Source organism: Oryctolagus cuniculus, chromosome 16 (assembly GCF_964237555.1).
Source record: "Oryctolagus cuniculus chromosome 16, mOryCun1.1, whole genome shotgun sequence".
NCBI classification, from domain to species: Eukaryota; Metazoa; Chordata; class Mammalia; order Lagomorpha; family Leporidae; genus Oryctolagus; species Oryctolagus cuniculus.
Genome location: NC_091447.1, coordinates 37,823,045 through 37,850,872, shown reverse-complemented (window position 1 = coordinate 37,850,872; position 27,828 = coordinate 37,823,045). Strand labels below are relative to the sequence as shown.

Genomic DNA, 27,828 nt, shown 5'->3' with positions numbered 1-27,828 from the left:
GAAAGACAATAAGAGTTCTTTTGGGGTGAAACTGAATGAGTGGTCCGTATTCTTCAGTGATCACGTGCTCCTCTGACAACAGTGACTTCTCTCACTGTATAGACAGGTACTGTGACACCAAGAGGCAGGAGATTTGCTGGAAGTCAGTGGAAGGCAGCACGGGGAGTGATGTCCCAAGTGCCACCCTTTTCCTAGTGTTGGAGTTGGAAAATTTCTGTTAAAAATAGAGGGCAGAGTCCTTACATGAAAATGTTTAAACTATTTGTAATTGATTATGTTCTAATATATATGCATACTTCAAAAAGTTTATTGAAAGTGGAATTAATTAATTTTGTTGCACCCTCAAAAATATATGCATATAAAGTATCTTTAAAAAGTTTATAGACCATGCATATTATGAAAAAACTGTGCATGGATTTTAAAATTTTTGCACTGAACTGAAATAATCTTTATTTTTAATTCCGTTTTCCACAAATTTTCTGAGCTTTCTTGTATTTGCGTTGATAAACAATATATGAGCCTATAGAGAAAGGTTTGAAAATAATGAATTCAGTACTATATTCCCTTATGTTTCTAGAATCAAAGTACTCTCCTTCTAAGTGTTCTGTAGCAAGACCAGAATATTTGTTCTTTTTCACATGAGAAAACTATTTGCTCCTTGAGGGTGCTTGACATTATAGTTAGGATGGCTACTTGTATGTGCTATGTAGCAATGTACTAACTATATTTAATCACTGAAATAATTGTCTTTAAGACTTAAAGAGAATGTCAAAATTTAAGGAATATCCATGAATTTTGAAGCTCTTTTCATGGTAACACACACTTCCACTTATATTCAGCTGGTAGCATGGCAGGGTATTGCTGCGTTCAGCTAGTTCAGATGCCTGGCCTGTTTGGTTCACTGTAGTGTCCCCAGGGCCTAGCAGAGTATGCAGTGAATAAACATTAGTTAGATGAATAAATTGATGCGGCCTTGAGCTGTCAATAGAGGACAATATTTATCTTAAGAAGAGATATTTTACTTTCGATATTAGTACTTTTCACAATGAGCAAGTGTTTTAAAGTCAAGGAAACATCTTATTGGAAGACACGATAAAGGAAGTAAATTCATGAGGAGGAAAAAAATATCATAAATATCTCTTATGAAGCAATGAATTCATTCTTTCATTCATGTGTGCAAAAAATATTTATTGAACACTGACTGTACTCAAGGCACCATGCAAGGTTCTGGGTACATGATGGTGAAAGAAGCATATATAAGGACAAAGAAAAACACCTCACTTATAAACTGAAAGAACTTGATTTCTTTCATTTATTCAAACATGTAATGAGTGCTGATCAGGAGTAGTTGCATTTGTGATAGGGAATAGAGATGGATATATTTGAGGTTTGAGAAATAACCATCAGGATTATCCCCCATGATTACTTGATTTTAAATGCTTAGTGCCTTAGTTCAAGCCATAAATACCATCAGCTGGGTAGCTTATAATCAACAGAACATATTTTTCACAATTCTGGAGTCTAGAAAGCCTTGTCACAGTTGATGCCTGGAAAGGATCTGCTTTTTGCTTCATAGATGGTGCCTTGTTGCCATATTGTCACTTAATAAAGGGAGAACTCTGATCTTTTCAGGCTCCTATAAGGAAACACTAATCCCATTGTTGAAGGTTTGGGCTTCATGGCCTAGGAACCTCCAAAAGGCCAGGAGTTGGTATTTTTCAAAGTTGATTCATTGATATAATTCCAAGATTGATTCTTAAAGAAAGAATTGTTTGATATTATGATCCTCGGAAATTTCAAACTAGATCATTATTGTGCTACTTTTGAATCTCTCCATTAATATAATAAATTATTAATCAATAAGGTTGTGGTAAAATGGAATTAAATATGTTTACTTTGGTGTAAAAATTTTGTAATTGATGCGTAATTTTTTCAGAATATGCATTTTCCATGAACTCTTTGAAGGCCTCTCCTATAAGTTTTGCTGCAGATAAGCGAAATAATCATTTATCTGAATCTTAAGCATCTAATGTGAAACCCACTACTCTTTTAAAAATCTCAGGACAAAAGTATTGCTCCACACACCTCACTTTCTATATTCTACCTTGATGAGCCTTATCTAGTCTCAGGGCTTTAAATCTAGACCTCTCCGGTAGACTCCAGACTTTATATCTGTATGGCCACATGATGCTACATATCCAAGTTCTTAGACAACTCTTAGACAAATTCTTAGATAACTAGTCTTTCCTCAACTGTAGAAGATCTACTGATTCCTGGCCCCGCTACCCTGATGCTTGTCTGTCCAGGCTTTCTTCATCTGTGCTTAATATTACCACCATATACCTAGTGCATTAGGACCCAAAGCTCTGAGGTACCCTTGGCTTCTCTCTTTGCGTCAACACTCCACCTCCCGTCCATCAGCAAGTCCTGTCATCTTCACCTGTTTGTCTGGAATCTGACTGCTTCTTGGCATTGTCACTTAGGAAGGCTAAGCCACCACTTCTGTGAGCACTCTCTGCCTCTACTGTTCAGACAGAAATTTGAGTCAGATGATAATCATATCACACTGAGGCTTAAGTCTGCTGCCTGCTCCCTGTCACTGGCCTAAATGCTGAGCTCCTTCCAGTGGGCCATGAGGGGCTCCATGCTCTCTCCAGTTTCGTTGCTCTGCAGGGCCCCAGTACCCATCCCCATACACCAGCTCCCTTGCTGTCCTTTGGTGCTATTCAGCTTGCTCCCAGCCCATCCTTCATGTTCGCTGTTTCTTCTTGTCTTGAGCTTCACTTGACTCCCTCATTATCATTCATGAGTCACTTTTCACGACTGCCAACCTCCTGTTAAAGCTTCCTTCTCCCATCACCATCATATAAACCTGTTTTGTTTTCTTCATCCCATTTATCACTGTCTCTGGTTATTTTTTTGTCTCCTGTCTGCCTCTTCTGACTAAAATGAAAACAGAATTGCTATACCTGGAATATTTTGGGTACATAGACAGTGCATAGTAAATATTTGTGAACTGGTCATCTAGATTTCATTTCATGCTGTCAATCTTCTGTCAAGTCAGAGGCTGAATACCATTTTGGTTCATTCTCTCAACCCACCCCCCCTCCCCGCCATCAAATCTGTCATCAAGTCCTATTGATTCTATCAGACATCTTCCAGATCTGTTTTTTGCCACTCCAGTTATGTCCTCAGCTGTTCACTAGACTGATAGTAGATGGGCAGTTTTTTCCCCAAATGCCTTTCTAAAAAATGAAAGCCAGATTTTCTTACTTGTATACCCCCAAAACTCCAACCCCAAACTCTGTTCAAAATCATCTCCTTTAAGAACCCTTTTCTTGGGTCCGACACTGTGGCATAGTAGGTTAAGCCTCTGCCTGCGTTACCAGCATCCCATGTGGATGCTGTTTCCATCCCCAGCTGCTCCACTTCCAATCCAGCTCCCTGCTGATGACATGGGAAATCAGAGGAGGATGGCCCAGGTGTTTGGGCCCCTGCTCCCACGTGGGAGACCTGGATGGAGCTCCCGGCTCCTGGCTTCAGATCAGCTCAGCTCCAGCAGTTGTGGCCATTTGGGGAGTGAAGCAGCAGATGCAAGACCTTTTTCTCTCTCCCTCTATCTGTGGCTTTTCCTCTCAAATAAATAAATCTTAAAAAAAAAAAAAAGGGAAAACCGTTTTTTCAGCTCCAGAGTTAACCCCAATGTCCTCTTACTATGTAGGTTCTCTTTTGTGACTTTGTTATACTATGAATTCCTGGAAGGTGAAGACTATATTTTATTTGGCTTTATGGCCTCAGCAACTGTCATCCAGTTAGATACATGTGATGTTGATAAATGTTCTGTCAGTGATTTCTGGATGAATAAGTGAATAAATATGTGATCATCTTATGAGTAAATTGTTTATTCCTTAAATTCTGTTTACATGAGTAAATTCTGTTCATTGATTGTTGCTACATTCAAATTTAGTTATATTCTATTTTCTGTTTGATATTTTAAACAGTTATATCTTCTTTCATCACAAAATTGTTATTCTTACATTTCTTTTTTTTTAAGATTCATTTATTTATATGAAAGGCAGAGCTACAGAGAAGCAGAGGCAGAGAGAGAGAGGAGTCTTCCATCCTCTGATTCACTCCCCAAATGGCTGCAATGGCCGGAGCTGGGCCAATTCAAAGCCAGCAGCTAGGAACTTCTTCTCAATCTCCCATGTGGATGCAGGGGCCCAAGGACTTGGGGCATCTTCTGCTGTCTTCCCAGGCCATAGCAGATAGCTGGATCAGAAGTGGAGCAGCTGGGATTTGAACTGGCACCCTTATGGGATGCCGGCACTTCAGACAGCGGCTTTATATGCTACACCACAGTGTCAGTCTGATTCTTACATTTCTTATGAGTTACTTATAGAAAATTCTTTTTAATTGATATTGTTTTGACACACTTAATATATTAGCAAGGAAAAGTTTAATAATTTTGTTAAGAAATTTTTAGTACTGTACAAGAGAGATTGATTAATTCATTAGTTTAATGATCATACAACAGGTGTTGAAATATTTAAATAAGAATGTACTTGAAAATTAGTATAGTTTCTGGAATACTTAAAGATAACATTTACAGGATTGTGGTGCTGAGTTAAGTCAGTACTTGGGATGTCTGCATCCCATATATTGGAGTGTCTGTTTCCTGGCTACTTTGCTTATGATCCAGTTTTCTGCTAATGCGTTCTGAGATCAGCAGATGATGGCTCAAGTTCCTGAGTATCTGACACCCTTGTGAGAGACGTGGATGGAGTTCCAGGTTCCTGGCTTTGGCCTGGCCCAGTTCTGGCTATTATGGACCTTTGGGGAGTGAACCAGCAGATGGAAGATTCTCTCTCTCTCTCTCTCTCTCTCTCTCCCTCTCTCCCTCTCTCCCTCTCTCCCTTTCTCCCTCTCTCCCTCTCTCCCTCTCTCCCTCTCTCTGCCTTTGAAATAGATGAAAATAAACAGTTTTGAAAAGATAAAATTTGTAGTTGCCAAACTATAACTTACATTTCTCAGTACCTTTTGTAGTAAATGGCTTTCAGAATACCAAAATAGAGGTTTACATGAATTCAAATAAAGGAATGGTGTTGGATGTGGAAATGGGGGAAGATAGCAAGATATTTTGTAGGATTTGTTGACTTATTTTCAGATGCAAGGATTCTCAGTGTATTCGTGAAAATTTAGAAAGTTCAATACATCACTGTAATATAAAGCATTTAATAAAAGACCATTTATACTCCATAACTATAAAAATAACTAAGGGATTCAATGGAAGAAGAAATATTTTTTATAAAGAGTTGAGAAAGATTTTCATGCATTACATAAGCTTTGAACCATGAATGTTTTTTTCTAGTTTCTTTATACTTAATTTTATATAATTAAGTCCCTCCAAAATGAAATGTTTCATTAAGGACATTTAGAAATACAGAAGGAAATCATAATGTTTAAGTGGTTTATACACATGAATCTACATGATAGATAATAAACAGTTTAAAATTAAATGAATGTGGCTGGGCATCTTCTACAGTACAGTTTTAATGGCTGCTAAAAATTTTGTTAAGTCATCTATGGTATTTTTCCTTCACTTTATAGCCCATGTATATTTCTTTTTTTAAAGTTTTTATTTAATGAATACATTTTTCCATAGATACAACTTTAGGAATATAGCGATTCTTTCCCCCATACCCACCTTCCCACTGCAACTCCCATCTCACCCCCCCTCCCTCTCCCACCTCCTTCTTCATTATGGTTCATTTTTAGTTTGATTTTATATACAGAGGACCAACTACATGTTACCCATGTATATTTCACAACTATGTTCTCTACCCAAGTACATCTCTTGACATCATAGAAATTCTAACATGTAAACAGAATAGAATTTGAAAAAGGTGACTTGGTTGGGCATTGGATAGGTTAATGTTTACATAGTTGGATTATGAGATATTTTAAGTCACTTATACAAAAAGCATCATACTTAATGTCTGCATTGAGTAATTAATGAAACTGCATTTCATGAAACTGAAAATCATACAGTGTTCGTTCCCCCCAAACAATCAAATTTTTAATTACTTCCTGAAGAGATTTGTATATTTGTCTCTTCTTCACTACCCTTCCTAAACTAGTGTAGGGTTTCTTTCAGTAATGGCATAAATCAGTAACTACTCCTGTACTTTACAGTTCCCTTTGAATGATCCTAAGATATCATTACTTAAGGGAAGACTAACTTACAGAAACATCATTGATTTTTCTCAGTTGATACTTTTGTCTGTGTTTTGAGAGCCATTGGCAAGGCAAGTGTTTGCTGGTTAAGACACCTGTGTCCCTACTACTAGAGTGCCCGCTTCAATTCCCAGCTCTGGCTCCTGACTCTAGCTTTGTGCTAATGCAGACCCTGGGTGGCAGTGGTCATGACTCAAGCAACCCTGTCACCCACTTAGAGACCTGAATTAAATTCCCAGACTCCAGATTCTATTTGGCCCAGTTCTGCCTTTGAAGGGACTTGGGGAATGAATCAGTGGATGTGAGCTCCCCTCTCTTTTACTGTGTGTGTCTTTCACTAGCAAATAATAAATAATTTTTTAGTAAAGAGCCATTGGTAACTAACAGAATTCACCGTGTTTTTGGTGTGTAGAGTACGAGTTCCTGTAAACTTATGTTTGGGCTTATTACAATTAGTCATTAGACTCTAGTACTCAAGGGGAAAACTTATAATTTTAGCTAATTGTCCAATTAAAAGATTATATTTATCATTCTATTCCTTCTTTTATTCTTATTGCCCTTCTGGGAGAATTTTGATAGTGAGCTGTAGGGATAATGCAGTTACTTATTGCCTTCTGCTAGTCTAGGAGCCTGTTACTTATGACTCTGGGGATAAACCCACAGACGCAGAAGGGGCCTGGTTCTAAGTTTCTGCCATTATGACCCATCTCTGAAGAGAATAAACATTGCAAGTAAGAAATTTCCTCATAATTTGTAATCTTGGAAAGTGTTTTATAGCATGAAAATGAACCATGTTAGCTACTAATTTACTAGTGGACCTGTTCTTTTTGGTTTTGTAGGTATATTTTGAGAGTTGTGAATATATTTCAGTTTTTAGCATAACCCTGTCCAACTTTGGTGACTATAAATTTTAACCTAGTTTTAGCAGATATTTTTAGATTGCTTAAGTGTTTGCTGAACTTCAAATTTTTTATATTTGTAACTACAGACAAGATTTTTTTTTAATTTGCACTTATTTTTGGTTTCCAAGGCTGAGGAATGTTTTTATTTGCTTAATTATTTTTATTTACTTACTGGCCTGAAGATAACAAAATGCAAAAACAAGTCAATAAAAACTCCCCATAAAGCCATAATTCCATTTGTGTATTTATCTTGAGTGATAACTAATTCACATATGCATATGGAGACACATATAAAATGTAATAACTAACAGATGGTATAGCTGCAAAGTAGGATTTATAAAGATTATTATCAGCTGGTGGCTTGAGATATTCCTGTGGTTATACTGACAGAAGATGCAAAAATTATTTATAATAATAAACTGTGGCAATAATATCTACTCCCCCCAGCTTCTGTTAACCATAGTAGCTTACTGCCTGTTTAATGTAAATATCTTAATGAAAACCTTAAACAGTATTATGGTCAATTTGTATTAGGAAATTTAATAGACAGCAGTTGCAAAAACAATGATTAAGGTAGTAGCAATAGCAACAAAAACATTTTGCTGAAATTGTTAAGAACATGCTATTAGAATCCACTTTTTCTTTTTAAAGATTTACTTTATCTATTTGAAAGAGTTACAATGAGAGGTAGAGACAGAGAATGAAAGAGAGAGAGAGAGAGAGAGAGAGAGAAAGTCTTCCATCTGCTGGTTCACTCCCCAAATGGTCACAGTGGCCAGACCTGAGCTGATACAAAGTCAGGAGCCTGGAGCTTCCTGCAGGGGCCTGAGGACTTGGGCCATCCTCCACAGCTTTCCCAGGCACATTAGCAGGGAGCTAGATTGGAAGTGGAGCAACCTGGACTCGAACCAGTGCCCATATGGGATGTCAGTGCTGCAGGCAGGGCTTTAACCCACTGTATGACAGTGCCAGCCCCACCACATAGAATCCACTTTAAAGTAAAGTAAGGATTTGGGGTATTTTGTTGTTGTTCATTCAGGTGTGTTTTAAAGTGTGTGTTTCAATCCTTTACACAGTGGTCACATTTGAATTCAGTAGTGAAAAATGCTTGAATTCTTTTATTCTAGGTAGGTATGGAGTGGGTTACATGTGGAACCCATAGTTTAGTAATTTAAGGAACAAAAAATGATTATTTAGTTTGATTCATTTTAAAAGACTATTTTAAAATGACAAATAACAATTGGATAAATTTATGAGGTAGAGTGTGATGTTTCCATATGTTTAAAATACAGAATGATTAAATCAGGTTAATTAACAGCTCATATACTTTCTTATTTTTTTGGTGAAAACATTTAAAGTCTATTTTAGTGATTTTGAAAAACATAATGTATTATTGTGTTTTCTAGTGCCTTTCTGGGTATTAGATTTCTTAAGCTTATTCTTTCTGTGTAATTGAAACTTTTTATTCTTTGGTCAGCATCTCCCCTTTCCTTCATCACCCTACTTCCCCCAGCCTAAAAGTTAATTTTTTGGAAAAGATATATATATATATATATACATTTCTTCTGATGTGTTTTCCTGCTTCCTTTCTGCCTTTCCACAGAGCTATATGAACCTTCAAGTAGTTATTAAAATGATGAAAATGTCCTTTAGCTTTTGTGAGTTCTACATGATATAGACATTGGTTAGTATTCCTCAAAGATGAAAAGAAGATTATCCCATTAAAAACTGGATTCTATTTTGAAAAGAATTGGGATTGCATGGTATAGGGGAAAGGGGGCTAGAGGGGATGACTCTAAAGAGTAATTTCAATATAGCAAACGTTCATTTACTGGATGCCAAGATTTGCATTTTCTCAAGTTTTTTTTAACATAGCATGCTATGTGAGTATATGAATGTAAAGTGTTGGGAGTACAAAGTGATTATGAACTTGTTTGTTCTCACAAGATAATTTGCAGTCCAAATACAGATATAATACATATTGATATTGAAGAAAGTTTAAATTGCTATAACCATTTTTGGAAAGCATTTTGGCAATAAGTATTTTAAGAGCCAGAAAGAAGTTAATATACATTGACAGGAATTCCATTTTTAGGATTCTATTCTAAGAAAATAATCTTTTAAATTCATCAGTTTTATGTGCAAAAAGATGGCATATGCACTCAGTAGAATACTTTTTGCTTTTTTAAAAAAGATTTATTTATATATTTGAAAGTCAGAGTTAAACAGAGAAAGAGAAGCAGAGAGAGAGAGAGAGAGAGAGAGAGAGAGAGAGAATCTTCCATCTGCTGGTTCACTCCCCAATTGGCCGCCATGGCTGGAACTGCTCCGATCCAAAGCCAAGATCCAGGAGTTTTCTCTGGGTCTCCCACACAGGTGCAGGGGCTCAAGGACTTGGGCTATCCTCCACTGCTTTCCCAGGCCATAGCAGAGAGCTGGATGGGAAGTGGAGCAGCCGGGTCTTGATCCGGTGCCCATAGGGGATGCCAGTGATTCAGGCCAGGGCGTTAACCCACTGCATCACAGCGCAGGCCCTGATACTTGGTTTTGATAATTTGTCTTAAAACATATACAAAATTATATATAGGATTATAGTATGATTGCTGCTATGTAAAATTATGCAGAAAAAGATGATTGATTGCTGTGCAGAAAATTCATAAAGAGTAGTTGTGTTTGGGATGATAGATATAGAGGGTCAGTCATTCTTTCTAGTGTTCTGGTCTTCTAATCTGTCTATGATGAAAGTGTTTTTGCCTCATAGAAGAACTATTTTATATGGAACAATGGGACAGTCAAATCTGTTGAGGATGATATTTAAGAAGATAAGTTGACACTTTCTTGTCGTGCTCATTTTGGTTTAAGGTCTCTTAATTAGTTCATCACAGAGTACTACATCTGATCACTATTTGTCAAAACATCTGTCCCCTGTCACCCAGGGACCTTTCCAGCAGCGAGAGGAGTGAAGTCACTTGGAATTTATTCTTCATGTCAAATTGGAAATCACATAGCCAAAAACTTTTTTCATTAGTCAGGCTGTCAGTGTCATTATATTGCTTATAAAGAACATATGTGTCTAACAGAAAAGTTTGTGGGCTACTGATTGGAACATGTATTTCTTTAAAAAGCTCACTTCTTCCATTTTATCTAATAATGCTCAGACTCTTAACTTGAAGATCTTAATTTTGCCTTATTATAATTATTTTATGGAAATGAAATTTTATCAAAGCAATGTCCAAATCTTTACTCCTTCTTTGTTTCTTCTAAAATAAAACACCTCAAATCTCTGATTTCTTTGAGAAGTGAAGTGCAGTTAGATTATTACATGGTCTGTCATTTAAATGGTAAATTTAATTCTTTGATCTGTTTGTCCTCTTATGCAAGATTGCTTCTGGGAATAAAATTCTGTAGAATGGATTCTCCAACATTTATTTTCATCTGAGTTGCTGGACTAGAGAAATTGAACTCCACTGCTTACCATGTATGTGACTTAGGACATGTTGCTAAGCTTCTCTTCAATTTCAACTTGTAGTCTATGAGTGAGGGGGATTAGATGTCTTGTTTGAGATTGTTCCATCCCCAGAAGTTACGGCTGTTTACTTTTTTGCAAAGTAAACTGGGATTTGCCACCAAATGCCAACCTTTATACTACTGCCTTGTAGAGGGTGGGATGAAGACTGGGGGAGGGGGCAGGGAAGGGGAGCCAGGGCTCTGTTGCATAATGAAGACATTCTAGGCATTGATTAATCAAGCTTTATGTTTTTGGGGAAGAAGTAGTGCAACAGTACTGGCAGTAGATTGTCAGATTGCAAAAATCACTTGAGAGATCCTTGCTATGGCTAGTAAACTCTGTCTTCATTTGAAATGGTCTATTCAGCGCAGGTAAAGAACAATGAACAACATTCACTTTATAATTATTTAAGTGTATAGGCTCTAGACTTTCATGTTTGGCTTTAGTTCAGCATACGTTATTTTCCCAAAACATTACTCAGCTGAATTAACCTAAGACTTTTCTATCAAATTTTCTAAAAGTCTTTCTGTAACTTCATATTTGTACATTTTTGTAACTACTACTTCTGTGTCCTAATTCCAGTTTTGCTGGAAAACTTATAATTGAACGCTAATAATTCTGGTGCTTTTTTCTGGCTTCTATTGGGGTTAACTAGCAGTCTGAAACATAATATTCATTCATCCCAGCCAGTAGGCCAAACCATGTGAGGTGTATGAGAGCTGCCCCTGTTCCCATCCAAAATGCACATATGGTGTGGGCAAGCCGGTAATGTGAGTTTTACGCAATGTTTCTGTTCGTGTACACAGTCTGTTGCTGAGCGCCAATTAGTCCCTGCCAGAAACCCGCTAACCTGCTGCTTTTGTAGCGCTGCCTGATGAAGCTAGTTAGTTTAAAATGACCACGGTGATATTTATTTAACTCTAGCAATTTTAGTTTGTTAAAGTTAAATATCTGTGACTGCCTACCTCATCTGTTGATTGATTGCAGTTTGAATCCAAGAACTAGAACCTCATTACTGCATTGAGTGACATTATATTGGATTCAATCTTGTATTAATTATATATGTTTAGAAGACAAAATCAAAATGTGTAAATACTTTTTGTTTACTACATCTAGGTTTATGTATCTGATTTACAAAACAGTATTTTAAAAATCATATAGAATATTTTGTTTATATTTTGGTTGTCACCTTGTTGTCATTATTTCTAGTTTTCACTTTTGTAGGTTTAAAAATCACAAACTCAGCAGGGTGAGAAGTCCATGTTGAGAGAACAACTGTTCTGTATTTCCCACAGCCATCTTTTTTCTAATCCCCTATTTTTTAATTAGTGGCAAATGCTCCTTGTTTTGTCCACCTTTGGTATATTATAGTCTAATACTTAAGAACATGCAGGGGTTTTCAGTTAAAATACAACCCTATTTATGGTGTCTTCACACAACTAGAGATTCCTTCTACAGGATAAACTTCATCTGAATCTTCAGGCAATGGAAAAGTAGCAAGGAGGTATGTACCTGGTCTAACTGACGTTGTCTGAATAGTCAGCTTTGTACCTTACTGAGAATTTTCTTTGTGCATCAGCATTGAGTACGTAGAAAAAACTTATTATAGTGATATTCAGCTAAATTTACATTGAATTTATGTTTCTTTCCAGACCTAACAGGCTCCATTTCTTACTCTGTGTCAAGCTTTGTTTGTTTCCGTTGAACTTTTTATCCTTACTACCCTGTTCAAAAATTGAGATTAATTTTCAACTGCGTAAGGACCATTACTCTTAGGATTTCATATGCTTAGAATCATGCCTTCCACATATCAACTTTTAAATTAAGAAATTATTACGGATGTGAATTCCTAAGTTTTCTCTAATATTAGTTATATAACAGAAATATGTACAAGAACCTCCTAACATAGAAGCTAAAAGCCATAATTTTGTTTTTAAGTAATAACCCACATTTTCTCTGCCTTTTTATGCCACACTAATAGGAAGAAAAGACTTGCATTAAGTGTGCAGAGAAGCAAAGTGATAGTGGACTGAAAAGCCATATCCATAATAACAAAAATAAGATGCCATGATAATACTGTCAGAACTTTTTAAATGAAAAGGATCAGTAAACTGTTGCATAACCCTGTTGCTTTCTGTTGGAGAATATTTGCATTGAACAAATAAAATATTTGCATGAACAAATTAAAACATGCAGTTTGTTTGTTCACCAAGATGTTCTGAGATTTACTCTTCACTTAAACCTACCCATCAGAGAGCTGAATACTTGTGCCTCATTGCCTTGGTCCTGCGCAGATGGCCTCCCCTGACCTGTTTTCAGTTTGGTTGAATAACTGTGAGAAACTGTTGTGTAGGGACACACTGTGACGTTTATAACAGAAGCATTACCAAGACACAGTACAGCACGTTGCATTATTCCTCTTTGTGAGGCTTGCTTAGATCTTCTGATTTCTTATGGTTTTTATGCTAAATGAAAATAAGTAGTCTCCTCTTCTCATGGCCATTGTGATTTTTCTACCTGTTATTTTTTTCCATTTTTATTTGGCCAGGAGGAAGCTCAGATCCATATTTACAACTGAGTTATAGAAATCACATAGAACTCATATAAAATACGTATCTTTGTATTTGATTTTCCTCCTACCTAATGCTCTTGTTCATTTTTCCAGGGCTTAATGTGAATCTTCTTAGTTGCTTCAGATCCATTTTGTAGAGAAAAGGGTTAAAATATGTACATGTTACTTAAAATAAATTTGTATTTAAATAAAGGATATTTTTATTCTAATAGATTTTATAAATTGGGGGTTAAATGCATCACCCCCAATTTCAATCTCATTTTGCTCCTCTTTTGAAAAAGTCATGTGAGGGGCAGACGTTTGGCCCAGCAGTTAAGATGCCACTTGGAGGCTGGCGCCGCGGCTCAGTAGGCAAATTCTCCACCTGTGGTACCCGCATCCTGGGTTCTAGTCCCTGTCGGGGCACTGGTTCTGTCCCGGTTGCCCCTCTTCCAGTCCAGCTCTCTGCTGTGGCCCGGGAAGGCAGTGGAGGATGGCCCAAGTCCTTGGGCCCTGCACCCGCATGGGAGACCAGGAAAAGCACCTGGCTCCTGGCTTCGGATCAGCGCGGTGCGCAGGCTGCAGCGGCCATTGTGGGGGTGAACCAACGGCAAAAGGAAGACCTTTCTCTCTGTCTCTCTCTCTCACTGTCCACTCTGCCTGTCAAAAAAACAAACAAACAAACAAACAAACAACAAAAAAAAAAACAAGAAAAAAAAATGCCACTTGGGACACCTGAATCCCATATCAAAGTGCCTGATTCCAGTCTTGCTTCCTCTGCTTCCAGTCCAGTTTCCTGCTAATGTTCAGCCAGGGAAGCAACAGTTGATGGCTCAAGTAGTTGGGTCCCTGCCACCCACCTGGAAGGCCTAGATGAAGGTTTGGATTCCTTAGCTTCAGCCTGGCCCAGCCCAAGCTTTTGGAGGCATTTAGGAAGATGTCTCTTTGCCTTTTCAATAAAATGAAAAAATAAATAAATAAAATTTATTAATCAAAAGTCATATAAGATAAAATAATATGAAGGGTTTTTGCTGTGAGAGTATGTGTGACTTTGGGCCCCTTACTTACCCTCCCCTGTCTATTTCTCTGGTGCAACATGAAAGTTTGCTTGCATACTCCTTCCAGTCTCATGTGATTTCTTCAGGGTCTTTATTGACTGGAGGATGCAGGTGAGAAGAGTCACCTGTCTGAGTCATCTGCTTGGGCTAGCTGCTCTCGGGCAGGGTGTGCCCCACACATTTGCAGCTCTCACTACTTGATACATCAACTGCTTCCTGATTTTCCTTCTATGGACACTGTTCTTTTCATGGTCTAGATATAGCAGTGTCCCCTCCTATATGTGGGAAATGCATTCCCAGTGGACACGTGAAACAGCAGGTTTACAAAGCCTCTCTCTTTCTCTCTTTCTCTCCGTCCATCTCCGTGTATGTGTGTGTAGTATGTGTCTGTATTTTTCCTGCATATACATACCTATAATAACGATAATTTATAAATTAGTTACATTAAGAAACTAACAATAGTAAGTAACAGTAAAATCAAATACTGGGGCCGGCACCATGGCTCAACTTGGTTAATCTTCCACCTGCAGCACCAGCATCCCATATGGATTCCAGTTCTAGTCCCAGTTGCTCCTCTTCCAGTCCAGCTGTCTGCTGTGTCCCAAGTGCTTGGGCCTCTACACCTGCATGGAAGACCAGGAAAAAGCACCTGGCTCCTGGCTTCGGACTGGCGCAGCGCCAGCCGTAGCGGCCATTTGGAGAGTGAACCAACGGAAGGAAGACCTTTCTCTGTCTCTTTCTCTCTACCTGTCAAATAAAAAAAAAATAAATAAAAATGCTTATAATATGCTATAGTAAAAGCTATTTAAAGCTTGTGAAATAATTATTTCTGGAAATTTTCACTTAGTAATTCTGGACAGCAGTTGGGTAACTGAGAAATGTAAATCTGTGCCTAAAGGGGGACTACTGTATATATTTTAGGTGAGTTGCCAGTCAGATTTTAGTTGTCAGTACAGAAAATATAGAAAAGGTGGCTACCTAACTTAGAGATATTGGAGTAATGATGATTCCTCACTGTAGCAGATCCACAGAACACACACTGTAGCATGAAGAAGGCAAGCTTCGGGCTCCAATTGTGTCTGATAACAAAGTAGTTAGACTTTAGATCTTAATGTTCTTTTGCTATAAAATGGGAATGTCAATACATATATAATATTGCTGTAAGAATTATGTGAATCAATATGTATTATTTATATACCTATTTACACAGAATCTGATATACACTAGACACTTAGTTTCTTTTAAAATTGTAAGGAAATTATGATTAATTGCTTGAAAAATCATACAGTGTGAGATGGAAAGCATTAATTTAGATAGGAATTGTGCTCATCTGAGAGTTAGAGACTTTGATGCACAGTGCTTTAACTTGGGGCTTTATTTTTCCATAAGAAAAATGGTGAGCAGTCTGGTGGCGGGCAATTAAAGAATTGATTCAGAGGCTCAGGGGTGTCAAGGCCCAGGTCCTATGAATCTCTTTTCCTTATAGCAACAAGATAGTTATTGAACCTCCAGTTATCACAACTATTTTTCCAGGAAGCTGAAAGGGGGAAAACAGCAAAGAAAAGTTCCTAGGTCTGGAAACCTGCACAGATCTCTAACAGAGTTTGAACAGCCGTACTCTGTTGCATGGCCAGGTGACATGGGAAATGTTTTTAGTACTTTGTAAACACTAAGAAAATCAGAATGTGAGGGAGAATGAATACTGGGTAGACAGCAAGTAATCTCTGAAATAGCTATGAATCTGTTTTGCTTTTTGAAGCACTTTATCCAATAGTAAACATCCATGTAGAGTGGAGGACAAATCAAGAAAAATACCCATCATTGGTAATGGCTACATTCTATTTGGAGGCAGGAATCCTAACATATCTTAAACATAAACTTTCCACTAAGAGTTTGTTCATGTAATTTCTCTCTCTTTCCTGGAGAGCTTTCTTTATTCCATATTCAGTTAACAAATTCATCTTCATCCTTCAAACCTCTGCCCAAGTACCTTTCATCTTTGATGCCATCTTTGCCTCCCTTAGACACAGTAGAGTCCTCTCTTCAGTTCCCTTAGTACCTTGTACATGACTGTGTCCTGCTTTCTTATATCCTGCCCTGGAGCATCCTGAAGCCAATCGGGTTGGCTCATCACTGGTTCTTGTGCCTACCACTGTGCATGGTGTGTATCAGCCACTCCATAAGTGTTTAATGTCTGCCGGCTGTCTTAGATTAGACCAAAGACAGAATAACTTGTTTAGTTCTTGCAGCCCAGAAGAAGTCTAACTTTGGATAAGTTACTTAATTTTCAAGGCTAGAATAATGGGAATATATTTGTAAAGTTGCTTCAGCTACTTGAACTGAATTATTCTCCCAAGGTTCTTGACAATTTTTTTTTTAGTTTTCCAATCTATTTTTAATCATTCTCATTATGCTAGCTGATTGATAATGCTTACATCCAAATCCTAAAGTGACTCTTACTCTCTTGTACAGTTTAACCTGCCACACTGATTTTGTATTGATTAGGTGTTAGGCCATTCCTTAAACCCAGTTGTGTTTTGGAATTTTTTCCCCATTCTTGATTATTTTGGCATCTGTTCTTGACTGAAACACATTTTAACTGTTATTTTTAAATAAATCAAATGGCCTTTTTCTTCTTTTTAAGCATTGATTTATAATCGTCACTTTGTATGTGTTTTGTCCCCAGATAGCAGGATTTTCTTGCCCAAAAACGAGAAAGTTAACCATAGTTGAACTGTAGGATTGAAGGTTACAACTGTGTGTTTTAGGAGTAATTGTCACTCACACAAATTTTAGGGCATCACAGGACTAACCATCAATTAGCCAAATGAATCAATTAACCATGCCACCATCTTTTTCAATCAAGTGTTAAGGAGTCAGTAATTCAGAAAGATGGTTATCCAGAGGGTATGAGGCCTGAGGATGATATGAGAATTACAGATTATACTGTAAATAAATTACAGATTAAACCATGATGATGTAGAATTGATTTCATTTTTCTGACATGTTTAACTATACTGATCTCATTGTAAGTGGTTGGGTATTTTATATTAAGAGCTTTTTGGATATTTAGTGTACTAACTTTTTGGTTTTGTACTTTTTGCTTGAAAGGGTCAGTCCATTCAGAACCCAAACTTAAAATTGAAATTTCCTAACAACAAATGAAGAGGAAAAAGTGAACTAGCATTCACTTTTTAAAAAATTCTATATCTTTTAAAATTTGGATATTCATATTTCAGGATTAAATCTGACTCCCTTGTGTCACTGATTTTCTTGCCTATGACCACCTCTGCTTCAGCTCTTCAGAATGACCAATTTTCAGTTAAACTGCAAAGCTCTTGAGTTGTGTCTTTTGTTGTTACCATAGGGAAAAGGAGAGCTTGTTAGCCTGGAATTTAGTATATTTTGCTACTCATTTGTATTTTGTTATTCTTTCCTTGATTTTTTTCAAACTCTTTTCATGAGGAAAATCCCCTATTCTTACCAAATAGTCTAAAATCACTTTGGATTTAGGAATTACTTATTTTACTACTTTGAAGCATTATTTTTTCCAAATAGTGAAAATTTAAATATTTCAGTGACCGTTGGGTGATGTAGCTAGTAGTTTGACCCTCAGAAGGGAAAGTAAAATTTCTAAATTTCATGGCAGAATCACAAAGTGGCCAAGAGATAAACAAATAATTTGATATATAAATATTTGTTATTAATGAAAATGAAGCATGGTCCTTTTTTGGATTCAGCTGGTTTTAGTGATACAGCTTTCTGTACTTTCTAGCCTGCTGTGTTTTTTAACACAAAAGAACAAGTAACCTCACTAGTGGCTTGACATCTGACTCACAGGAAAACATTAGGGAGTAATTAAAGCAAGGCTTTTGGCTTTTTGTGCATATGTGTGAAATTTTAACTGCACCGGAAGCAGTTGCTGCTTGCCACATGTGGCTATTGAATGTGTTTAGTCTAAATTCAGAGGTAAAATACATACTGGATTTCAAAGACTTTATATGAAAACAAGATTATAAATCATACTGATGCTACCATAATAATATTTTTCATTTACTGGATTAAAAATAGAGTATTAAAATTCTTTTTACCTGTTCTGTTAACTTTCTTCATGTGATTATGAGAAAATTTAAAATTACATGTGTCTTGCTTTACAGTTTTATTGGACAATGCCCATGTAATAGTTTTAGTTTAGCCCTGATTGCGTTTAGTGATAGTAATCCATAGATAGTTCTGGAAGGCGTAGTGCCACTTTGTTGTTGTGCAGTACAATGAGTGAATTATTCCTACTGCTTTCTGCTTTCCACATCTTTCCCTGATGGTCTTTTACATGGTTGTTAATATTCAGTTGGTGTTTATGATAACATAAATTTAAATTAATACTATTTTTCAGAGATCCAACTCATATGTTATACCATACATTATATGCCATAAATTTATCATCTGGTTCATGACTCCAGAATAATATTCTGCTACTTGTATTATTACATATTATTCCTGGTAATATTATAAAAATGAGATTTTGATTCTGTGTTTTTATAAAACACCCATCAAAGCAGAACCTACACATTGTGGGAACTGGGAAGCTAGTATTTATTAACAATCAGCCTTTCTTTTCCAGTAGACTGTCACTGTTTTCCATTATGGATAAAACAATTATAAAATCTGTGCATACTTTATTTAAAACTTATGAATTGTTGAGCACTGAGATTAGTAGAATGAAATCACATTATATGAGGCAGAGAGAAGCTGTTGAATAAACGTTGATAAAGTGAAATCTGCAAAGGTCATTCTGTGAAGATAAATGTAATACTAGAATTAGTCATCTACTTTCTCTAAGAAAAAGTATTAAGCTAATCTTGTTCCAAAAAAATCCTGAGACTGGTAGTTTCTTTTTAATGCCTTTTCATGGTAGGCAATCTTTTGTGTATCATGCAAAGGACCATACAATTAGCATGAAATGAGAGAGTGCTTTTTAAATTTGATGAATAAGGGCTCTTTTCTCTTCAGCTGATATGCATGCAAGGTGGAGGTCTGTATCCCCCCCCCCACCACCATAAGGAGCTCACAGTTTATATCTGTGTGGGCCTTAATGAGGAAGCAGCTCTGCAAGTAGTAAAAATAAGCCTGACATACATTAAAAATAGCCATAGTGCCTAGTGTGAAAGCACATTTCCCAGGTTTGCACACTTGGACTTTCCACCTTGTGCTGGATTCAAGCATGCCACTGCTCCTCTTTGTCAGTTGAGGGCATGTTAGTAAGCCCTCCATGAACATGAAAAACGTTTTTTGTTGTTTTCTTTTATTTATGAAAGTGCTTTGTTTGAAAAATATTTTAATAGTATAACTTTAGAAATGTTTTATGCCCCTGTATTCTTGTGGACTGTTTACATTTTTAGAAATACTTACCTTTGAGGTTATAGTACTTAGAACATATCAATGAGCATTGTTTCTTTCTCCTTTAAAGTGTTAATAGTCTGTTTTATTAATTAGGAGTGACCCCTTCTCCTTGACCTTTTAAACAGGGCATAATATTTAAAATTTGAGATCCCAATGTTACTGGAAAATTTTTTAGAACTTTCTAATCTTTGAAGCTCACATTTTTATATTGATGTGCTTCATAAGTAGCTAATAACATTATCTATTGCCAAATTAAAGCCAAAATGCTATAAAAAAGATAAACAGTTCTTAATTCAGCTAGCTTTTTCTCTTTTAGATCCCACCATTCATTGTGGTGCAAAGGATTTTATTTCGGCATGCTGGCTTGAGCCCTGGCTTCTCCACTTCTGATCCATCTTCCTGCTAATGCACATTCTTGGAGGCAGCCAGTGATGGCTGAAGTACTGGGGTCCCTGCCATCTACAGGGGAGACCTGGCTATTGCAGACATTTGGGGAGTAGAACAGTGGTTGGGAGATTTCTTTCTGTATGACTCCCAATGCCGACATGAAATGCCTTGTACAGAGCATATACCTGATTTGGCTCAAACTGGAGTTCGTATCTGTCAGACTCAGTACAAAAGCACTTAGCTCCCTTGTCACTGCATCATAACTGGAGGGATTCAGCTCTGCCTCAGCCTTCGCAGAGCCCCTGATCCTGGGCTGTCTGTGGCTACACCCATCCTTAAGGACCTATCCCTGCTGACCTCTGTGTGTGCACACACTCCCTTGTACATGCAGGGACTAAGAACTTCCATAAAGACTTTAAACCTGAGAAAGGGAAGACAGCCTCTGACCTGTCCTGCCTTCTACCTACCTGCCTTTGTTTTTTCCTTCCTTCTCTTTTTATCCATGAAGCTCTGGAAGCTTTGAATACTAAATCTGAAAGTTTGCCCTCTGTTTCGTCTATGATCAGCGGTCACTGATAATGATACCTTTAATATAAGGTAGATAAAAAGCAATAAGTTTCCTTCAAATCATAAAGATAGGACACTGTTATTATAGATAACACTTCTAATGTTATCTATATAATCATTTAATTTTTAAATTTTTTAAATTATGTAATATTAACCATATAGTCAGATGCTTTCTAAGGAAATGTTATAAGTGTGCTGCAATATATCTCAGGCATTTTCTTTCTTTCTTTTTCTTTTTCTTTTTTTTTTTTTTTTTTTTTGACAGGCAGAGTGGACAGTGGGAGAGAGAGAGACAGAGAGAAAGGTCTTCCTTTTTCCGTTGGTTCACCCCCCAATGGCTGCTGTGGCCAGAATGCTGCGGCTGGCGCACCGTGCTGATCTGAAGCCAGGATCCAGTTGCTTCTCCTGGTCTCCCATGCGGTTGCAGTGCCCAAGGACCTGGGCCATCCTCCACTGTACTCCCGGGCCACAGCAGAGAGCTGGCCTGGAAGAGGGGCAACCAGGACAGAATCCGGCGCCCCAGCTGGGACTAGAACCCGGTGTGTCGGTGCCGCAGGCGGAGAATTAGCCTATTGAGCTGCAGCACCGGCCTTCAGGCATTTTCTTATACATGTTCTTTCTCTAGCAATTCTTAGCATTAGCAAGGACTTCTTGGCCTTGGTTAACAACAAATTTGATGATAAAAATAAAAATTTTAGGAAATATATCTTTCCTGATGAATATTGTGAATTGTGGTTGAACAGTAACAATCATTTGCATGCTTGCATTCAACATAATCTAGTGCCTACAGCAGTAGCTGTCTAGCGGTTTAGGGAAAAGTTGATTTCTGCTGGCCCTTAATTTTTTAATTTATTCATTCAGCAAGTAATTCTTAAACATCTAGCTTGATCATTGTTTTGTGCTATCCTTGGTGATGTAGGAGGGAGCTATAAGATACTTCATGAGGGCAAAATCATTTGAATATCTGGGGAAAAAAATTAAAACTCATTTTACTTTTTGTAAGTATAAATGAACAGGAAAAGGAAAGTGTTGAAACCTGAGCTAGAACTATAACCAAAGTGCTTTAGATCTTACACCATGGGAACTGGTTGAAGGATCATATTTTATTTTTATTTTAAAGAAAAACCCATTTTGGGGCCGGCGCTGTGGCGCAGCAGGTTAACGCCCTGGCCTGAAGCACCAGCATCCCACATGGGCGCCGGTTCAAGACCCGGCTGCTCCACTTCTGATCCAGCTCACTGATGTGGCCTGGGAAAGCAGTACAAGATGGTCCAAGTCCTTGGGCCCCCTGCACCCACGTGGGAGACCCAGAAGAGGCTCCTGGCTCCTGGCTTCAGAACGGCACAGCTCTCCGGCCATTGCGGCCAATTAGGGAGTGAACCATCGGGTGGGAAGACCTTTCTCTGTCTCTGCCTCTCCTCTCTCTGTGTAACTCAGACTTTCAAATAAATAAGTAAATCTTAAAAAAAAAAAAAAAAGACCCATTTCATATTCTGATATAATTACCAATTACCATGCTTGAGCATTTTAAAAAACAGTTTTGTATCCTTTTGTTTGTTAGAAAATATTTATGGCAAAAAGGTGTAGTATCTGTTATTTTTACCTGAAGAAACACTCAGTATCAGCCTTCTGGATCTTTTTGGCCATGTAGGATTTAGAGGCGAGGCAGCCTCAAGTGTCATGTGACTCATCCTTTTCCTCACATTTAATTATTCACCAAGTCCTGTTCAAGACTTCTATTTTCCTTTACCTCTTCTGTGCCAGGACCAGAGATCAGGCCCTCATCATCTCTTATTGATTTATTGAAGAGCCTCCTGCCTGACCTTCCTTCCTCGTCTCTTCTTTACACAGCACTACAGTTTTCTACTTAAAAAAAAAGGGGGGGGGCATTGTGTTACCTTCTCCTCTTTCCCTCAGAAATCTCCAGTGTTATCTGTTGCTTCACAGACTTTGTGAGTGGGCCTGCAGCTCTTGCCCTGATCCTGAGAGACTGTGTATACCACGGTAGAATCTACTGGCCATTTGCTGAACTAGCCGTGGCCGGCTGTGTGTTGGTATGGAGTACCCTTTTGGTAGCAGCCTCTGTGGCCATCAGCCCTGCCAGTCCAGCCCAGCCCAGAATGTGACTGTTTTCCCTGGAGCCTTCCCAGCCTCTCCCATGAGAAGTCAGCACTCCCTTATGATACTGATCTTTACCTCTGTAAGGCAAAATATTATATTGTATATATTGGTGTCTTTTTGCCTTCTTCCTCCTTCTTTAAACATATCTTTCTTTTTTTTTTTTTTTTTTGCTCTGAGGGACAAGTATTGAGCCAACCCTGAAGCATAGACACCTCCTCATGTTGATTCTTATCTGCAGCATGTTTTAGTTCTGCTTTTCTTCTCCCACTTTCAATTTCAGTGCTTTATTTTCTGTCAGATATTGCTGTGAAATCATGGTCAGAAGCAATATAGTAGTGCTTGAGTGAACATAAATGCAAGACCTTAAGTTTCATGAAAGCAGGAACATTGTCTTGTTCATCATTGTGTCTTCACTGGATAAGTGAACTGAATTGAGTCACAATGACGTATGTTTAGGTCCCCACATCTTTGTCAGTATCTGCATAGAGAATTTGTCATTCCTTCTGATATATAAGCAGATCACCCAAACCTCTCCTTATATGGCTGTAAGACTCTTGCTTTTATTATAAAAATAAATCAGTAAATAAAATGTGTATTTTGTTGTTAGGTAGTAATTCCCATATCTCTCATTCGAAAAGAAGATAAGGTTACACCAAATACTAAAGATGTGCTGTTCCTTTATGAGGAAAATTATTTGTATTAAGTTAGATATTCTGGGCTGGTAGAAACTGCATGCTTCTAACTAGTAATTTGATGGAAATACACAGCAGTTAGAATTTAGAGCATGCTCGTTCCACTCTGTTTCAGGCCCTCACCTCACGTCTTTAAATTCAGCCCTCATGCCACAGCTCTTATCTCCAGGACATCTCCTGCAGACACTTGTTCTTGCATATTTATGAAAGTCTCATTCATGATGATATATCATGTAATGTACTTTTTAAAATTATCTGGACTACTTGACCATAAAAATCAAATTAAGGAACAAAGAAGTTCTATTTGGTAGCTCCATTTGCATGACTGTCTCTGTGTGTCTCTTTGAGTAAAAGAAGTTGTAGTGGTCTGTAAGTCATAGGCCAATTTCCATCGTTCTGAAAGTGGGTTATTCCGGGTTGTGTTGTTTGGGTTTATTTTTGTGGATTATGTGAACTGAGGTCCTCCTAAACCTCCCTGTGACCTGAGCCAGTGTTGAGAGCCAGGGGTTTGGGAGCTCTGATTCCCTTTGTGGCTTTTTGACAATTAGCCCAACTTTGCTGTATTTCTTCATTGACACCGTTGGGATAATCACCTTTCATACCTCCTAGGAGTATTGTGAGATTAATTAATGTTTGTAAAGTGTTTTCAGGATCAGCATGAAAGGTATTAATTTGTAAGCATGTGGTATTATTATAATTATTAGTAGTAATAGGGATGGTTGTTTAATGCAAATTTTCTTGTAAATGTAGTGTCATATTTTCAAAGGACAACCTCTCTTTGTGACCAGATGTGGATACAATTAACCCTTTACCCTTTGTTTTGAAGATACAATGAGCCAATTGTGTGTGCAATTAGACGTGTGTGCAGTTTTTGCCTGAACAACTAATTACAGCCTTGGTAGAAGGCCTTTTGAAAATGCTGGCCCTTTGAATCTTGACTGTCCCTATCTGTGCAATAAGCAATTTGTGTGAAGCATATTTGGGGGCCATAGAGGCTCCTGAATGTTGAATTGCATCTGTGGTTGCTGGAGGAAGATTTTATGTATTAAAGCCAAGAGCCTTATATTTTGCCATCAAGCCTAAAATGCTTTTCACATGGTTCTGATGTCAAAGCTTTTATTGATTTTTCTTAATCTTGATGTTCAGCTGAAAGATTTTTCAGACTGCTTTTATGAAACAGGTTTTTCTTTTGTGAAGCTTTTCCCCATTGAAAACTCCATTTCCTTTCTCCTTCGCATTCAAACACAACATCTCATATTGCTGTTACTCACTGAGTGGTGAGGGAGGAACAGACTAGACTGATCCTCTCTTCCCATGCTAATCATGATTATTCTTAACACAAAAATATGACTTCTAAAAAGCAGAAACAAGAGAGGTCAGGAAGATACTATAATAGCCATTTGTCTCCACTGATATCCTGAGTGAAAAGGGGTAGCTTGTGGCTTTTCTAATGGTGTAGTCTGGGAACAGTCTCTATGAAGACCTCTGTTTCTTAACATCGAGTTCTACTGTGTTTAAGGCCCAGTGTCACTGCCACGCGGGTTCGAGATGAGCAGAAGTCCAGCTGTGACTTTCTAGGGGCTTAGAAACCACTGCTGATGGAAGAAAGGTGCCTGCCTGTGGACCGCAGTAAGTGCTGTGCAGGGTTCTTTGCAGGTAGTGATCATATTGATCAGAGACCTCAGGAGAAAAGCTTCTTAGAAGAAGTTGCATTTGAAATAGTTCTTAAAGGAAAGGCTGACTTTTGAGAGACAAGAGGGAAAGGTTTTGTGTGAGCCAAGGTGCAGAGCCATTAAAACATAATCAGGTTTAGGAAGGGTGATTGGTTGTGCTAGTGTTAAAGTTACTTTGTAAAGGAAGTGGTAAGAGATGAGACTGAAAAGGCTACATGAGCCCACATTGTGGAAGGCCTTGAAAGTTAGATGGAAAAATGCATATTTAATTCTGCTGTCGCTGTAAAGCCACTGTATAATTTTGATCAAGAGTGACAGGAACAGAGCCATATTACGAAATGAAGTGGGCTTCCGCAGGTCAGATGAGCTGCCGTGAGAGACTGCAGGAGAGATGCATTCAGAAGCATTGCTGAAATTGTGACCAGAGTCATCTCCAGACTGTTAGCATTGAGAGTGAAAAGCAGAGGTGTTACAACCCAAGGCTTACTGTGGAGTTCGTATTCCTTACTATTGGCAACTGTTCTGATAGAGCTGAAGGAGGGGATGGAGCTGGGTCAAGATGACCAGGAAGAAGAATGTAAATGCCTTCCGTGGAAATTGGGATGTCAGGAAGGGGGAGATTTACGAGAACTAACCCCCAGGAGTTAGCACGCCATAGCTCATTTACACAAGTAGAAAAAGATAGCAAGACAGAACATACACTTCTCGGAGTCTACTAACCCTTATTCTAGGAAAAACTAATGGAAAACTACAGATATATATTAAATGTACAAAACATAGCTCTTTCTGTATGCTTAAAAATAACTTTAGTTTTTGAATGGCAGCTACAACATGGTGGTTACTTTTTCAGGTTTTTAATTTTTTTTTTTTTTTTTTTTTTGGACAGGCAGAGTGGACAGTGAGAGAGAGAGACAGAGAGAGAAAGGTCTTCCTTTGCCGTTGGTTCACCCTCCAATGGCCGCCGCTGCAGCCGGCGCACCGCGCTGATCCGATGGCAGGAGCCAGGATCCAGGTGCTTTTCCTGGTCTCCCATGGGGTGCAGGGCCCAAGCACCTGGGCCATCCTCCACTGCACTCCCTGGCCATAGCAGAGAGCTGGACTGGAAGAGGGGCAACCGGGACAGAATCCGGCGCCCCGACCGGGACTAGAACCCGGTGTGCCGGCGCCGCAAGGTGGAGGATTAGCCTATTGAGCCACGGCGCCGGCTTACTTTTTCAGGTTTTGATTTAAAACATTTGAAAGGAAATCAAAGCTGAACAGTAGTCTCATGTCTAAACTTAAAGTCTGTTTTCCAGGTCACATCATCACATACCAGTTTCCAGGGAAGTTCCACAGAGAATGTATCATGCCACCAGCCTGAGAGTGTGGAGATGTACCATGTCCCTGACATCCTTACCTAACCCAGTAGTATTCAGTCATCCATAGATTCCTTATCCTGTTACCGCCTTTTAATATTTTCAGTCTGTGCCATGTCACTGGCCAATGCCTTAGTTCATCCATTATAATAAAATACCATAGACAGGTGACTTATGCAGTTCTGGAAAGTCCAAGATCAAGATGCCAACCAGTTGGTTCCTGGTGGGGGCCCCCTTTCAGATTTGCAGATGGCTGCCTTCTTCCTGGGTCTGCAGATGACAGAGAGAGAGAAAGAGAGAGGAAAAAATGAATATGTCTTTCTCTTTGTCTTCTTATGGCCTCACAAGGGCCCCCATGCTATGACTTCATCAAATCCTAATTACTTTCTGAAGGTCCCATCTCCAAATACCATCAGGTTGGAAGTTGGAGCTTCAGCATAAACTTTCATCTGTTTGTTTCTTTGTTTTGTGAGAAAGACAGTTTGGTCTGTAGCACACAATAAATTTCACAATTTAGAGAGTTGTTAACACTTATTTAAAGAAAATGTCTTCTTAACCTTCATTTGTACAGTGAAGTGTATATCATCCATGTAGGAGATGCTCTTTGCATATAATTCCAGTTTCCTTTTCCCTAAGATACTGGGTTATTGTGGAAAGACTGAGCTTTGGAATAATACCTGTTTACCTTTTCTGTAAAATTCAAATAATAAAATTATGTTTGCAGTTGTTCAGACCAAATCTTTAGAAATTATACTGACTCCACTCTACCTCTGAAATCTACAGGCAAGCCATCAGCAAATTCTGTTGCCTTTATCTTCAGGTTTACCCAAATTCTATCAGTTTTTCCCCTCCTTCACCACCACCAGGTCCAAACCACTATTAGCTCTTACCTAGATTACTGAAATAAATTCTACCCGTCTTTTCCCATCTTCATGTCTCATCCATATATTCTCAGCTGTATAAAGGGTATAATGATTCTTTTTAAATATAAGGCAGATCAAAAGTAGGAAATGCCAAAGTTTTTGTTAACTTCAAGTTCCTACACAGTCTGGTCTCTATTGCCGTCTGCCCTCTCTTCTTCCCATTTGCTTTTCTCACACTGCTACAGCTGCACTCTCCCCTGGCTCTTTACTCTGCTGCCTCAGAACCTTTGCACTGCTGTGCTGGCCTGGAACAAGCCCCCTACACACACACACACACGTACCTGGTGTTCACATGTCATGTCATGAAGGCCTTTCTAACTGCTTTGAAAAAAAAAAAAAATGGTAATTTCCCCACACCAACATTTTGTGTCTACCTTTTCTGCTTATTTGTGTTATTGTTCTTATCACTAATATCTAGTGCTATAGAATGTGTTTCACCTAATTTTGTTGATTA

The 27,828-nt window shown here is 38.2% G+C and overlaps 1 protein-coding gene and 1 long non-coding RNA gene across 8 annotated transcripts in view; both read left to right on the top strand.

Annotated features, from left to right (window-relative positions):
• The window catches only part of UMAD1 (UBAP1-MVB12-associated (UMA) domain containing 1), a 292,340-nt gene that overhangs the window by 164,761 nt on the left and 99,751 nt on the right, over window positions 1–27,828 (top strand). The window lies entirely within an intron of this gene.
• LOC138845892 (uncharacterized) lies at window positions 2–15,060 on the top strand. Its single transcript, XR_011383198.1, has 2 exons — window positions 2–12,151; window positions 14,787–15,060. It is a non-coding gene; the product is annotated as an uncharacterized lncRNA (long non-coding RNA).